This window comes from Neophocaena asiaeorientalis, unplaced genomic scaffold (genome assembly GCF_003031525.2).
Source record: "Neophocaena asiaeorientalis asiaeorientalis breed wild unplaced genomic scaffold, Neophocaena_asiaeorientalis_V1.1 scaffold432, whole genome shotgun sequence".
Taxonomy (NCBI): domain Eukaryota; kingdom Metazoa; phylum Chordata; class Mammalia; order Artiodactyla; family Phocoenidae; genus Neophocaena; species Neophocaena asiaeorientalis.
In genome coordinates, this window is record NW_020174549.1 from 2,345,044 (window position 1) to 2,361,803 (window position 16,760).

Sequence of the window (16,760 nt, forward strand, 5' to 3'; positions counted from 1 at the left end):
GTTAGTCTTGAATGCTAACCACATGCCAGGCTCTCTGTTAAACTCTATCAATGTTTTCTCATTTAAACCTCTCAACAACTCTATGGGGAAAGTACTATTACCCCCATTCTACAGACTGAAGGAAACTGAAGCTTAGAAAGATTCAATAATTCCCCCAAAGTGACATGGATACTAAAGACAAAGCCAGGATTGGGGCTTGGGCTACCTACCTCTGGAATCCACACTATAGAGTGTACTCTCTCTAAGCCATGCATTTTGCAAATCCACATCCTCTTGTGACATGTCCTGACAGATGTCTCAGAATATACGATGATTTACTGTGATTTAGTTTTTCCTGTATTAGTACCTTGGCACTTGCTAGAGAAGTGAACTCCTTGAAAGTAGGGACTGGGGAATTCTTTTGATCTCCGGAGGACTTCACAGATGGCTCATGCCTCTCAACAACAAGGGTGGGACAAATGGTGGAAGCAGCCCATCGATGGATGATGGACAAACAAAATATGGTATAGACATATTCTGGAATATAATTCACCAATATTAAAAAGGATGGAAACTCTAACAGCTGCTAAAACATGGGGGAACCTTGAGGACATTACGCCAGTCACAAAAGGAGAGATACTATGTAATTCCACTTAGGTGAGTTACCTAGAGTAGCCAAACTAACAGAGACCAGAAGTAGACGGTGGTTACCAGGGGCTAGAAGGGGAGAGGGGAAGGGGGAGTTGGTATTTAATGGGTAAAGCGTTTCAATTTTACAAGATGAGAAGTTTCGTGGACGGATGCATGGTGATGGTATCACAACAATGTGAATGTACTTAACGTGACTGAAAATGGTCCAGATGGTCAATTTTATGTCATGTGTATTTTACCACAAGTAAAATGACAAACAAGCAAGCAAGGGGAAGAACTAGCAGTGCCATCACAGAACTGCCCCAGCATGCCTCTCAGGGCCGGCAGGCAGAAGGGACCCCGCTGTCATGGGTGTCGGGGAGCTGGCCCTCTGCCTGGAAGTCACCCTGCTGGGGTGACACCAAAGCCCACAGAGGGGAAGAGCCATTCAGGGCTGCCCCCACTGTGTTTCCACAGCCTCGCAACCCCCAGGTCACTCTCATGCCCTTTCTGACAGCCGGGGAAGCATGAGAAGACAGCAAACTCTAAGAAAGTGTGTCTTTGCAACCTCGACAGGCACCTCTTTCTGTTTCAGAGCTTGGGCCCCTGCAGGGCCCAGATATGCAGTGCCCTGGATGCTGGAAGACAAGTCCAGGCATCCATCATTTCCCTTATCATGGAGCTACAGTGGGGGGAAAAAAAAAAGCGAGGAGAGGTAGTTTCCACCTTGGAAATATGACAAACCAGAATTAATTTGCAAAGGAAACAATACTGAGAAATGTGACAACTCGGGATTCCTTTGATGACAGAGGTGTGGTAATTATGGAGCTGCCCTCATCCCAGGGCCAGAGAGCAGCCTAGACAGTAGGAAAACACAGCTCAACACATGTTCTCCTCTTCGAATCAGTCCTGTGGGCTCCAAAGAGGGTACCATGAACCACACAGGCCCATCTTGCTGAGTGTTCTTCAAGGGAATGGACCAGCTGGACCTCAAACACTTTCTGAGGCCACTTTACCATCGGGTGTTCGGGGCCCACTGTCTTCAAGACCAAGGATGGGCTCAGAGGTCAGACAAGACCAGCGCTTCCCTTGAAGGAAGTGAACACACCCACCACTGGAGGATTCAAATCTACTGCTCTCCTTTAGCTTTCAAAAGATAGTTTTTCATGAACTTTTTTTTTTTGATGGTGATGTTTATTTTCTATTTCTGTCATTTGGATTTATCTTTTGACTGTTTTTAGTAAAAGTCAAAATTGGTACCAATGAAATAAAATTTCTGTGTGGATGACTATGCTTTATCGTGGTAAAATATACAAACATAAAATTCAGCATTTTAACCATTTTCAAGTGTACAGTTCAGGGGCATTAAGTATACTCACATTGTTCTGCTACCATCACCACCACCCATCCAGAGAACTCTTTTCATTTTGCAAAACTGAAACTGTACCCATTTAACACTAACTCTCCATTCCTCCCTCCCCCCAGCCCCTGGCAACCACCACTCTAGTCCATGAATATTTCTGAGATCTTAATGAATGTCTTCTCCTTTTACGTTCTCTCCTCCTTCCTCCCCCTTAGGCAGGCAGGCAGCCAGCAGGATGCTTGCTTTGGAGATCTGGTGTCAAGGTTCTTCCTAGCTTTTGTAAAAATCTAAGCTATAGACAAGATCATGCAAGGCATTCTAGAAAGCACCCTTCCATCCTCTACCTCTGGGTGTTTTGCTCTGTTCCCTGGAAGCTCCCAGTAGAGCTGGCAAGACTTCAGAGAGGAAAGGCTCCAGGCTCCAGGTTCCCAGATTTGCCAAGGATTCCCGGGCTCTACCCCATGCCTGTGTGGAACAGCCGAGAGCCCCAAACTTGCCCATGTGGACAGAAACAGTCAAAGCAATATAGACACGTGACTGGAAATCACAACTAAAACCGGTGTCGGGAGGTGTCTAGATGGTCCTTTTCCTAAAACCTTAGACCTTGGATACAATCATAAGGTGGGCGTTTTCCCAAGATAACTGAGGTTAAATTTTCTATTAGCCGGACAGACTGAAGGCTTGGAGACAAAATTAAGTTAATTTACATAAGTTATAAAATGCTATGTTTTCTTCAAGCCTTTGCTTGTGGACTGAGATCCATACCCTCAACTGCAGTAGGAGACGGCAAGTTTAGTTTGTCTTAAGTACAAAGAAGGCAGAATAAGTTTGGTAAAGATTAAGAGACTGTGTATAAAAGCCAGACTACAAGGATTCAAATTCTGACTGTGCTACTAGATACATGCCCTTGTCTTAAACCACTGTGCTCACTTTCTTCATCTGTAACAAAAATTTCTAATACTGGTATCTTCCCAACAGGAGGACGTTACGAGGGTTAAAGATGGCAATATAGGGCTTCCCTGGTGGCGCAGTGGTTGAGAGTCCGCCTGCCGATGCAGGGGACACGGGTTCGTGCCCCGGTCCGGGAAGATCCCACATGCCGTGGAGCGGCTGGGCCCGTGAGCCATGGCCGCTGATTCTGCGCGTCCGGAGCCTGTGCTCCGCAACGGGAGAGGCCGCAACAGTGAGTGGCCTGCGTACCAAAAAAAAAAAAAAAAAAGAAAGAAAGAAAGATGGTGATTCATATGTGCCAGGCACTTGGAAGAGGGTCTGATTTTCAATGAAGATTCATTATCAGAAGCATCTTAAATCCCCTTTAATCTCCCAGTATCTGCACTTATGGAAGATTCAACTCACTGAAGAAATATGAAAATCTGAGCTTTTTCAAAGTTACGCTCTTTTGAAAGAAGCTTCATCCCAATTTGTGTATGAAAATGGGCCCATGTTAAAGGTTCAAGGTTTTATTCAATTGTACACATAGTGAATTATTTCCTCTGTTCATGTAAACTCTGTCCTTGGTTTGGACCCATTCTTCAAAAAGCCCCAGTAATTGTTACTCTGTATGTGTCCAAGGATTTGCAGTAGGTAATTGTGTAATGATTCTTACTAGCATTCTTCGAGGACAATTTTGAAAGGCATAATTTGTGGCCCAAAGAATTTAGTGGATCTTCCAAACGATGGCATACATTATCAAGCCCAAGAGGACCCTTGAGGCGTTCATGAGATGTGACAACACACTTAGAGGGTGTGGGCTGAAGACAGGAGGGGTACCTCGGGGGACAAAGTCCTCTAAGGTTTTCTTCCTCTCATTTATTTATTTATTTATTTATTTATTTTGGCCGCAATGCACAGCATGTGGGATCTTAGTTCCCCCACTATGGATTGAATCTGCACCCCCTGCAGTGGGAGTACAGAGTTTTAACCACTGGACCACCAGGAAAGTCCTCTTCCTCTCATTTATACACCTTTAGGACTCATATTAAAGACAAAATTGTTTCTAATACTGATTTCCCAATTATTTTCTCCAAACAATGACTAGGAATCAGTTACCAGATGTCAAATCTCCCCCTTTTTGTGACATAACCAATAACCCTCCATAGCAATTGATCTCCTGTTCTCTGATTTCCACTACTCCCCAGAACTCCCCATTTCCCAATTTAAATCCCTCTGGAGTAGATCAGCTGGTCTGCTGGAAAAACACAGGCTTCCCAGTGCTGGGAAGATTCATTCCACTCTGGCCAGAAGCCCAGCACTCCAGCTTCATCTGCCCCGGCCTCTGGTTCCAAATGCTGGAGCTGGACGTTCTGTGTAGCCTGCCGTCACTCCCCAAGGCGTCCCCTTTCATTTGCAAAGGATCACGGGAGTTATGAAAAGAAGGCACACAGAAGTCGCGAAGAGATTTTCTTCTCCTTGGGATGCCTCGGTGATAAATCTAAAACTTGTTGAGAACAATCTACTTCAATGACAATGTTCATTTAAAAGTATAGGAAAATGATCGTTATAATATCGACAGTGAAAGAAAGCTGGAAAACACACTAGAACCAAGAAAGAATTCTGTTTTCCAACTCTAGAGCTCGAGAAAAAGCAAGTTTTAATCAGAGTAGAACAAGAAAGTAGGTAGAGGTGTTTGTAGCCATTCTGAAGGAGATAAATGCCAAGCGTTCTTTATCGGATAGAATTTCAGTTCAAAACTTTCCCCTCCCTTAATATACACTGGGCATCCTGGTTTCACTTCCCAGTCGTGATTCAGGTTGATTTTCAGCTCACAAACGGAAGACAGAGAGAAAAGGAGGGAGGGAGGCAGAGGGGATGGAGGGGAGAGAGTTCCAGACGTTCTGGGCCAGAACCTAGAGAGAGAAGGGGCAGGGAGAGAGGAGAGGAGAGGTGTTTGTCAGTGGAGGTGCTGGAATTAGAGGAGCTGAGTGAGAAAAGGGGGAGATGAGTAGATCCCAGGGGCAGGCAGGGAGGCAAGGTGGTAGGAAAGAGGCTTTGCTTCCCTTCACCAGTCTTGCGTTTATTCCCTTTCCTCCCCCAGCCTCCAGGTATCACAGCTGACCCAACACAGCTTGCTTGGAGGCTGAGAAATAGAACAGAGGCCTGGGCAAGTTTGGGGGGTAGAACAAACAAAAGGTACTGTTGCCAGGCAGGACTGGAGGGGGCGGAGTGACCCCCAGTGGGGGGCACTCAGTACACGCTCAGAAACATTTCTGCAACATCCTGGGTACCAGAGCCAGACACTCTCATAACCCTAACGGAAATCTATCATGCTGCAATTTCAGCTCTTTTACTCCTTCCAAGTCCCAGTAAAGAGAATCACATTTGCATAGCAAAATGCAATCAGTATCATCTAAGTGACACTTGCTAGAGAGCTGCAGGCATCGGAAGCTATGGAAACATACCTACAGGATGGGAATTCCAGATATGGACAACTAGATCTGGGTTTCTCAGCATCAGCACTGTGGACATTCAGGGCAAGATAATCCGTTGTTGCGAGGGGAGGGGGGCATCCTGTGCATTTTAAGATGCTTAGCTGCATCCTGCTAGATTCTATTCATAGTTGCACCCATCCCCGCTCCCAGATAGACCAGTCCCTCAAGTCAGTCTGCTGATCGCAGTCCTGAGGTTTGGCTAGTTTTCTCGGTGGTAGCTGCCCGACCTTCGCCCTCCAAGTCCGGGGTAGTAGAGCTTCTCACACCATACTGTGCATACAGGTCCCTAGGGATTTTGTCACAAATGCAGATTCCAACTCCGCAGGTCTGGAACGGGGCTCAGGATCCTCTAGTTTCAACAAAGCCCCTGGGTAATGGTGCTGCGAATGCCGCAGGTCCTCAGACCACACTCTGAGCACCAGGGCCCTTTAGCACTGGTTTAGTAACAAGAGGGAAAACTGCTTAAGAAAACTGGCTGGCGTCTGCACAGCTTGGCTGGTTACCTGATAACCTCCCAGTGCCTCAGCATCCTCATTTGAAAAATGGTGGTGATTGCTAGCATTAGGTAAGACATTGAAGATAAAGCAACCAGTTTGGTGTCTGGCGCTCAGAAAATGTTAATTCCCTCCCCTTTTCCTCTTAGCTCCTCCCAGCACCAAGCCTAGAAACCTCAAGGTCAAGCCATCCCTGGGGATTACAGGGAAGTCCCTAGAAGAAAAAACTCAATTCCATTCTGAGTGGTGGTTGGAGAAGGAGGGATTTCTTCCCTTTCCTTTCCTCTAGTTTATACTCTCCCTGTTGCTTACACCGTAACATCTGTCATCCTCTGGAGGCTGTGAATTGTTTTGGTAATGAAGCATACGATGAAAAGAATATTTTTAAACAATGTACACATTGTGATTTCATGCAAAAGCAATGCCTCCCACTCTCTGGGTCCACCTCCATGCTGCATTTACCACCGATTCCAACTTTTCTCAAAAGGGAAAATGATCTCACACAGGAATAATCGCAAGTGCTGTGGGTTGGATCTCAATTTCCAAAACAGTTTCTTCATATTCCTCCCCAAATGAATGAATTCTACTCATCTGGAATTGTGTACGGGGAGAATCCTTGCTATCCTTTGCGAGGATAAAATGTTCTAATGCAAAAGTACTAATCTGCCAGGCTAAATACAGCCTTGGGATCACACAGCACATGACACGTAGACCCTGATTTTAACATACATACAGAGAGATCTTTTGAATTCAGGGTTGTGTAGTACTTGATTTTTCTAGAATATTAAGTAAGATGTATTCCTTTGGGAAAATCACTCTCTCACCATCCCCACCCCCCCACGAAAAGTGCTCAACAATGATGTCTTTCTCCATTTGTAGGCTGTATCAGAAAAAATGTATGTGAGGCATTGCTCCAAACAAAGTAAGTTTCTGCATGATTCCACTGTGCAAATGTCGTCATGAGAATAGAAGCCGAGACAGTCAGCTGCACTGGCAGAGGGGCAGCAAGCCGGCAGTTAATCGCCTACTGGAAAGTGTGGTTTGGCCTTCCTCCACCTACACCCAGGTGCGGGGCTCAGGCGGCCCTGGCAGAGCTCTGCATTTGAGGCTGCTCAGGCTGGGTGGGAAGAAAGGCATCTGAGGGTCGGGGCTTCCCCCAGAGTCTGCAGGGCTGGTCTCTGCTGCAGGAAGCGCTAGCTCAGTCCAAGGCCCACAGGATCATCACAAACACCCTGGGAAAAGCCATGGTGATGGACAGGATGGCCACCTAAGGAACCTCTCTCTCTTCACAGAACTTGGAGTGGTGTGGGTACCAGTTCCACGCACACACTCTTCCTTCTAACCGACAAAACACAATAACCCTGGAAGGTCTGGCAAAATTCTCCTCTAAACACCTCACCAACCCAGGGCGCTCTAAGGCCTGTGGGGTAACGTCCAGTCCAGCACCCTTTGACAGCCCAGGAAAAACTGCTCTAGCATCACTGTTTATCCTTGCTCTGCACAGTAATAATCCTTTTCAAGGCTTCCTCGCTAAAGCATACACAGAGCAAGAAAAAACATCCTTAGGTAGTTCAAAGAGAGGTTAATAGTTCTGGACCGCCACTGATATACACTGACTCGACTGCTCGCCAATCACACACAGCAGATAAGGACTCTGGGTGCTCCACAGGGCAGAACGTGCAGGTAGAATTCACGGACCTACTGACAGAGCACCAGGATTGCCATCATCACCTGGTCTTGGCATCACCAGCAAAACCAGTTTAAAAGGCAGTATCCCGGCTCCTCCCACATGGGTGATGCTGACAGTCTGTACCATATGGACACTCTATGGACACCGGGGTGATGCATCACATGTCCAGATATGCTGCTCAAGTGAACAGGCAAATTCCCAGGAAACTGGGTCTTCATGCAGGGCTGAGGCCCTTAAACAGAGTACATATACACTGGAGAGTCACTGGCCCTGAGCTGGACAGTTTCCCATGCGGAGACCTTCTGAGGGGGACTTCCCTCCAGCAGACAGTGATCAAAAATAAAACTTCACAGGGGCATCACAAACTGGGTTAGGTGCTACAGTGTTCTGCTTTTTCAGTCATGCTGTTTGTGAATCCCCAACTGCTTTTCCTAACCGACTCACTTCCTTAAACGCACAGGCTCATCCTAACACAGGCGTGGCACCATGAAATTGGTGGCATCCTAGCACAGGCGTGGCACCACGAAATTGGTGGCGAGGTCTGGACCAAGGGTGGAGGTCACCTTTGATATGTGTTTGTTAAGAAGACTGATTTGTAGCACTTAAGAATTAACTCAAAATAATGTTTCTGGTGTGCCCACCTCATCTGGCTGCTACGTAAGTCATCCATCCAAGCAGCCAACTCTACTGCCAACCTGTGAGAAGTTCAGTGATACAACAAAAAGCACTGAATTCACTACGCTTCTCAGGCTCTTCTGAAAACCTTTTTTATTTTAACCCTCGTGGCAAATCTTTACTTAATACATTCATCCACGTTCCTGTCTTATGACAGAGTAAACTCATGAAAGCTGGCAAAGAAGCTTGCGGTAGTTCGTGAAGGGGAATCCCAGTGACCCCCATCCTACTGCCAGTCACTGAGTGAGCTTAAAGCCCAGGATTAGGGTCCTGAAAATTTGGGTCCATTTTCCCATTGAGAAGCAATTTCTGACCTACTCGAAGCATCAGGAGAGAACAAGTAAAGAAGACTGGGAGAAGCCTCGATACAACAGTGCAAGTGTTCAGGGGTAAAGGGGACGAGAAGGATGTCAGCCAGGTTCCCCAAGTCAAAAGGGGGCTGTGGGGTGGGCGTGGAGGTCAGGCCTGGAGAACCTCTGTGCCCAAAGCTTCTGGATCTGATCAGTGTAAAGCATGAACAACTGATGTGCTACACAACTGCTAGAATTTTTTAAAATTAACTTTAGGGCTTCCCTGGTGGCGCAGTGGTTGAGAGTCCGCCTGCCGATGTAGAGGACACGGGTTCGTGCCCCGGTCCGGGAAGATCCCACAGGCCGCGGAGCGGCTGGGCCCAAGAGCCATGGCCGCTGAGCCTGCGCCTCTGGAGACTGTGCTCCGCGACGGGAGAGGCCACAACAGTGAGAGGCCCGCGTACCGCAAAAAAAAAAATTAAATTAAATTAACTTTAAAAACTGTTTACTTATTTGCATCTGCCATAAAGATGAAAGAAGATGTTGGTTCATTAAAGAAAACAACCAATTTGGGGAAGAATACATGTTCAAGGTGCTTCCATACCTATCTCATTTAAGTTCTTAAGTAGGTAAGTTTTGGTATCCCCATTTTTTATTTTTATTTATTTATTATTTTTAAAAAGTTTTTATTGGAGTATAGTTGATTTAAAGTGCTGCGTTTCCGCTGTACAGCAAAGTGAATCAGCTATACATATACATATATCCACTTCTTTAGATTCTTTTCCCATATAGGTCATTGCAGGGTATCGAGTCGAGTTCCCTGTGATATACAGTAGGTCCCTATTAGTTATCTATTTTATATATAGTAGTATGTATAAAAAATATGGAACATTTCATGAATTTGCATGTCATCCTTGCACAGGGGCCACGCTAATCTTCTCCGTATCCCATTTTTTATAGATGAAGGAACTAAGACTCAGTTTATGTGACATGCTGTAGATCTTATAGAGAATTTGGCCAATGCACTAATGAGTTTGGGCCCTGCCGTGGCTCTGGATAACTGGGGCGTTAGATATAGTATCTGTGTATTTGGCTGTGCTCACCCCATCTGCTCCAATCAAGCAACCAACCGACCACAAAGTCCCTGAAAAGGGGGCTTCAGAGGACAGTGTCACCCCCACCAAGTTCTACAGCTCTCTCCCCTTCCTTGGCATTCACACCATGACTCCCCCAACTCGGACATGTATCCTCCAAGACAAACAGACAAACAAACCCACTTGAGGGAAGCTCCATCATTTCATCCCCATCCCTATCCTCTTCCTGAATAAGGAAACCTTCAGCATTCTACCTCCAAAGGGTACCTTTTCCAGTTGCAGGGCCCATGCAGTCTTTCTGAGACTCCAACCAAGAAAGGAACAAATGCCACTTACATGTTCCTTGATCCTACTCAAACGTGTCCCCCCAAGGCCTGATAGCACTGGTGCTCCTAGATTTGAGAGAGAAGTACCAAAGGGTGGGCTTCCCTGGTGGCGCAGTGGTTAAGAGTCCGCCTGCCGATGCAGGGGATACGGGTTCGTGCCCAGGTCTGGGAAGATCCCACATGCCGCGGAGCGGCTGGGCCCGTGAGCCATGGCCGCTGAGCCTGCGCTCCGCAGCGGGAGAGGCCACAACAGTGAGAGGCCCGCGTACCGCAAAAAAAAAAAAAAATGTACCAAAGGGAAAAAGAGGTCAATGGGCCCAAGGATGCTCTCAGTCCCTCCGCCCATGCTGTCTGTCCTCTTCTGCACCTCCTCAATCTCTGAATTCACTTCAAAAGGAATAAACAACCTCTGGCTGAACCCTGGAGAAAGCGCATCCTGTTTTACTGTAGGAAGAAGGCAAGGTCTTGATTAACTCGTTTTTCTGGCGCTCATCTTTCAGAGACTGGGGCAAAGAACAGAAATAACATTTATATTGGGATTTTAGTTTTCTCAAAAGCCAGCCTCCAGAGTCTGTACTGGACTAGTTTTGGCGATTACACTTCTACAAATTATAATTTGTATCTACGCTAACATCACGTGGAAGGACAACAGTACGTTTACCACGGTAAACTCACTAAGGCAAGAAGTAGTCGAGGCAGGGTAGTCATTTATGACATCTTAGAAACATCTTCATCAACAACAGTTGAAATAAATGTTTCAGACAAGTTTAAATTTCAGTTACTGAAATTATTAGAGCACTCCAGTTCTTAAGTATTCTAATTAAGTTCTACTTAAATCACACAAACATACTCTATAGTTTTCTTTTTGAGCAAAATACAGGTTTGTCCCACTATCTGAAAGTAGACCACTCCTATGAAACCTTTGGTAAGCTGAACTAGCATGAAGCAAAGAGTATTCCCACTTCATGTTACAGCAGGCACTTCAATTTTACCAAAGACTACACTAGTTCGATAACAGCTTTTTCAGAGAAGGGAAAATCTTCTTGGGATTTCTTTTGGTTAGCGAAATGTAGATCTTGAGTAAAAGCTAAGTGGTACTAATGTGAACTTTCAGAAAGTGGGGGAAACCTGTAGTGGATTTTCCTGTTACAACAGAGATAATTTCAACTTTTCTATAATAATATCTTCCTGGAAAATGTATTTGAAGGGCATATGTCCAAAACTTAACAGCAGTCATATATCCTTAGAAAGTGATTATCTAATAAACATATTTCCCTCTCTCTCTCTCTCTCCCTCCCTCCCTCCCTCCCTCCCTCCCTCTCTATCTATCTCCCCTGAAGGCTGATGGACGCACTGCCTCCCTCAGGCCCAAGCCACCCTAAGTGCTACTGGAAGAGGCTGGTGCTAGTGCAAGGCCCTGAAGCTTAAGTTTTTTTAGCATCACAGCAAATCTGCCTCCGGGTGTCAAGTTTGCACAGTACCAAAAAAATGATGCAATCTTCTAGCAAAACTTACTAACATTGTTGAACCTGATAAGTATATTAATCAATTTGAAATTTCCAATAGCTTACACAGGATGCCTGACCAATCATCTAAGCAAATGGTGACTCCCATGTCTCTCAGGATCAAAGGACAGCCATTCCAGAGGCTAATTCATAACAGATCATACCAGTGCTGAGAAATGTATAAAATTTAAAAACGAAACTGGTTTTCAGAAGTCAATTTTCAACATGCTCCTGTTTTAATCATTAAAATCCCTCAACACAACCCCCGTCCATATTCAATTGCATTTTTATTTGAAACATTTCTCATTTTCCTAATATGTAGAGACTTGTGATGACAACCTTGATAGAAATCTAGGACACGGGTGTTTTAAGAGTCCACCAAATCTATAAAGACAGCAGAATCTAGCCCATAATTATCATAATTAATTAGAAAGTCCAGGGTGTTAACATTTTAGAAGCAACAGTTAGTATGTAATTTCTATATTGAAATGCTGAAACGTTTAGAAATAAAACCACCAGTGGATCATTTTCCCCTCACTTGATAACTAAATTAAGACAACCTCTTCCACTTTATCAGCCAGAGATCCTGAGGCTGGTGAGGCAGAAGGAGCCACTTATGAAAGTGAAATAAATTCTGACAACACTGCCCTGAACTCCGCAGGCAGGAAACTGTTTCAACTGTCATGCCAGAACTATGAGATAATGGGTATTTCAAAATGTTTGTCCCATCTCAAAGCCCAGTCTCACACTAGCATCTTAGCATCCCAGAAAGAAGTTGAAAATGAACTCCACTGCCAGAGAAGCATCTCAACACTTAACTGCCCAGTCTATTAGGTAAGGTATCTGGAGACCCAAGGTATATTACTTTCATTTCTTCTGGCTCATGACTAATTTTATTGGTGCAGCTCAAAATAACTGCAGGGCCTACAAGACCCATGGTGTGCCCACTCAAAGGAGAAGATGCCCTTTAAGCAAAGAGCCTATATCAAAACTGGAGCGGAGAGCATCGGACAGCCGTTTAGAAGTGCTTTAGGGCAAGTTTCAATTCTTAAAAGGCTTTATGTTTAAAGAAGCAGTGAACTCCTTACTAAATATGCCTCATTTCTAGACCTGTTACTCTGAAATTTTATTGATCAAAGTTGAGGAGGCTGCCAGCAGGAAGAGAGTGTTTAATTAAATTGTGAACATTTCCAGGAAGAAAAGTGTGATGCTTAAATTAACTCTCTTCAATTAGAACAAAGCCAAGGAAACACATCCCCTGGGATTACACTGGTGAGTGGTGGGTTTGTCCTAATTCAGCCTCCAGGTGCCTGTGACGGGTGATAAGACGGAAGACCGCTTCCTCTGAGAAGTTGTTTTCAGACTGAGGGATATACTATGCAGAGACACGTGTGTGTGTGTGTGTGTGTGTGTGTGTGTGTGTGTGTGTGTGTGAAAATTGTGAACATTTCCAGGAAGAAAAGTGTGATGCTTAAATTAACTCTCTTCAATTAGAACAAAGCCAAGGAAACACATCCCCTGGGATTACACTGGTGAGTGGTGGGTTTGTCCTAATTCAGCCTCCAGGTGCCTGTGACGGGTGATAAGACGGAAGACCGCTTCCTCTGAGAAGTCGTTTTCAGACTGAGGGATATACTATGCAGAGACACGTACGTGTGTGTGTGTGTGTGTGTGTGTGTGTGTGTGTGTAATAAAACTGCTACAGGGAAGGGCAGACATCTGCCAAACCACTACTGCCCCACGCGGGAAACCGGGTCTGGAGAAATAATCCACCATCTCTCTACACGAGTCACTTCCCTCCCAGACGCCCCCTTCTGCGGATCAGGGAGAGATACCCAATGCTGGCCGTCTCGCATCCGTCCAGGGAAACTCAGAAACCAGCTTGCGGGACCCGCTCCCGCGGGCCCACCCTCCGCCTCCAGCCGCGGCTTCGCCTTCCGCTCTCACCGGCCACTAACCCCACCGCTCCCCAGCCCGCCTCGCCTCCCTCAGCGGGCTCCCGGACAGCCCGCTCTCCCGGACGTCCATTCAGTCCCCTGTTCTCCGCTACGATTCTCTAGAATTTCTCAGGGCCGCCAGTATCTCCTAGCTCCTATCCCGGGAAGCGCGTCGCCTCCACCGCGATTTCAGAACACTTGCCGCAGCGCTCACCACCACGATCCGCGCCCTCGACTCCCCACAGTGTCCCCCACAAAGGGGGCCAAAGAGTCCTACCCTCCGGCTTTATCCAGGATAAAACACCAGATCCTAATAGCTGGGGTCCCAGCCTCAGGCCGAACTTCCAGGCTCAGCTCGGACCCGGTTCCCCCTCCCTCCGCGCGCAGAAGGGCTGCTCCCTCCTCCTGCAGCAGCTCCCCGGACCCTATTCCAAAAGGTTCCAGCTGGCTGAGAACCCGGCCCTCCTCGGCCTCAGTTTCCCTGCAAAGCTCCTGATTTCTGAAAACGCCCCCAGCGCTACCATCAAAGGAGTCAGGACGCGCGCCTTCTTCTCCAGCTGGAACCGCTGGCTCCATCTACCGCGGCTCCCAGGCCTGGAGAGGCGGCTACCGACCTTTGATTTTTCTCTGCTTTTCCTGTACAGCCCGACTCTGTGTGTGTTTGGCGGAGGGGGTGGGAGGGAGGTGGTATTCCTAAGTTTAGTTTTTAAAGCATATATAAGTGAGTAAGTATTGAATAAAGCAGCCAAAAGCTGGCCCTCCCCCAAACCTAGGAATTCAAAGCCACAGGGTCACAGCCCTTTCCAGCCAGGCCCCCGCCCCGCACACGCTCCACTAGGCAAGGACCATAAAAGCCCTTCAAAGTCCGCGGTGCATCAGAGGGCCTCCCAAGGGACCAATCCCTCTCAAGCCACCCTCTCCCCGCGCGCCCGAGGCCCCAACACCAGGAGGGGGCCCCAGGGACTTGGTTTCCTGGGTCGCCGCGCCTGAGCTTGGACACCCACCTCTGGGCGCCGGACGGAGGCGCTGTCCTCGGCCTCCGATCTAGCGCGGCGCGGCCGCTATCTCCTCCTCGGGGCGTCGGGGAGACTCCGCGGAAAGGCGTTCGGCAGGCCCCGGCTGGGGCGAGCGCATCTGCCGAGAGCCGCGGCCGCTCTGCGCGCTGGAGGGCCGGGAGCGCCGCCCGCCTGCTCCCGGAGCCCGCCCCTTCCCCGCCCCCTTCCCAGCGCCTGGGGCAGAGGTCTGCCCTCCGCTTCCATATCCCCTCCCCAACCACTCGCACCTTCTGTCTGTGGCTTTGGCGAAATCTTGGCACACACTGAGAAACCAAGAAATGAGTGAATGGATAGATGGGATGGAGGGATGGAGGGATAGGGCAAGTGAAGCCGAGTATTTCCTAACTGGGGAGAGGGCACTGTGTCTGGGTACGTGGACCTGTGTTAGCGCACGTGTGGCCGTGTCGGCGTGCGTGCATCTGGACGTGTGCGTTGGTGTATACATACGTGCGTATGAGTGTATATGGAAGTGTGTGGCTGCGTGCGCGCCCTCACAAGGCCGGTACCGCTGAGTTCCTATCCGAGGGGTCGAGCTCCCCATCCCTTACCAGCACCAAGGCTGTGTCCGGGTAAGCAGGACCGCTGGGAGCCGGTGGGAGACGCGTCTTTGTGTGTTTTGGGCCTCTCCGTGACGTGGTCCAGAGGCTGAGGGACAGGGATGCTTCTGGTTCACTGGCTCTCCATGCTGCCCTCCCTGTTGTGGCAGCTGGTGGCTTGGTGTCAGAGCTCGTGTGTTAACAAAGCCAGCGGTGGGGAAGGAGGCAGCTGATACACCGCGTGGGGCTGGATCCGGCGGGTGGCCAGCCATCCCCCACTCCCAAGCTGTCTGAAATTTCAGCTTGTAATCCCCTCCCCCACCATGAATATTTAAATAATGTTAATGACCCTCTGAAGATGGACCTTCTAGAAATCCTGGGAGGACACACACAGAAACACCTCACACAGAAAAGAGTATTTTTAAAACCAAGGTGTTCTATGCGGAGGAAATATAACCATGATATGCAGTCAGATTTCTTGAATTCAACTTTCCACTAGGCATGATCAAGGTTTTCATTTCCCAGTGATTCTCCCTCTCCACCTCTGCAAGTCAGAGCCCCTTACTCCCCTAGTTTCCATCCTCTGTTGGCCTGCTTTTTTTCTGAACCGCTGGCCAAAATCCCGGGGTCCTCTTCCGAGAATCAATTCTGCCTGCCACACACAGCAGGGAAAGACAACTGCCAGGGACCTTGATTTCCCATACAAGAAACGGTAACACGGGGACCTGTCCAGAAAGCCTGTCCAGCTAAAGACATTAAAAATAGCATCAACCCCGGAAAAGGCTTCTTTACTGTCTGAAGGCTTATTCACACCTTCACCAAAGGGGAGGTGGGGATGCAGTGAAGGCTACAATGGAGACCTCAGCGGTTCTCCTCAGGGTTCCTGAAAATCTATAGGCTTCTTTTTCTTGGCATTTAGGAATCGTTTCACCAGCCTTTTTGCATGTTTGTCTCTTACACTATTGAATTTCAACAGAATTTACTGACCAGTGGTTGGAGATTACAGAGTTTTAGCCTCAGTCAATCCCTTTCTTTCCTTTTCTTTTCTTTCTTCCTTTCCTCCTTCCTTCCTTCCTTTCTCTCTTTCTTTCAGCTCTTCGTGGCACTAACCTGAGTTAAATATTTGGGTGCCCTACATTGTGATCTATTTTTAACATTTTAATAGCATGTGAAAACTCACATTGAAATGAGCATGTCTGGGGACACTTATTTATTTATATGGACCATAGACTCTTCAAGGAAAAATTCTACACTTACAGCAGAGGTGAGATTTTTATAAACAGTACTAGGGCAAGTACATCCTCACTTTCTTCCTACATTCCTAAATTAGAATGTGTCATTTACCAGTCAAATTTGTTTCCTTATTAGAAATAGTACAGCAATTCTGAATTCTTTCCGAAAGCAATGTCAGTGTTAATATTACTGTAATATTATTTTTAAATATGAATTAATTAATGCTAATTTTCTGTTAATTTTAAAGTTCTGGCATATTCTACAGAAAACTACTGGGAATATTAATTTAGGAAAAGTACATGTTCAATAGATATTAATTTACAAGAACATTTCCTTTTCTTTCATCTTATAAGATATTAAAGAGGAAGCCATGATTAAGCTACACTTTTTTAAAATGAAAGGCTTGGTACATACCAGGGATCAGAAATATTTGTTTAATTTGTTCAATGAAATCAATACAAGGGTATGAACATCTGCATGTGAAAGTAAAAACTGTTTTCAATTAACATTTATTTCCCCCTAGGT

The 16,760-nt window shown here is 46.8% G+C and overlaps 1 protein-coding gene and 1 pseudogene across 2 annotated transcripts in view; both read right to left on the reverse strand.

Annotated features, from left to right (window-relative positions):
• Nucleotides 1-16,760, reverse strand: part of PALM2AKAP2 (PALM2 and AKAP2 fusion) — a 348,936-nt gene that overhangs the window by 98,083 nt on the left and 234,093 nt on the right. The window contains exon 1 of one of the 2 annotated variants that reach the window (XM_024757286.1): nt 14,416-14,547. The exons of the other annotated variant lie outside the window; for it this stretch is intronic. The gene's annotated coding sequence lies outside the window, so the exon portion shown is untranslated. Of the gene's footprint in view, nt 1-14,415; nt 14,548-16,760 lie in introns of those variants that run through there. 2 annotated transcript variants of the gene reach the window in all.
• LOC112407858 (uncharacterized) lies at nt 9,427-9,527 on the reverse strand (annotated as a pseudogene).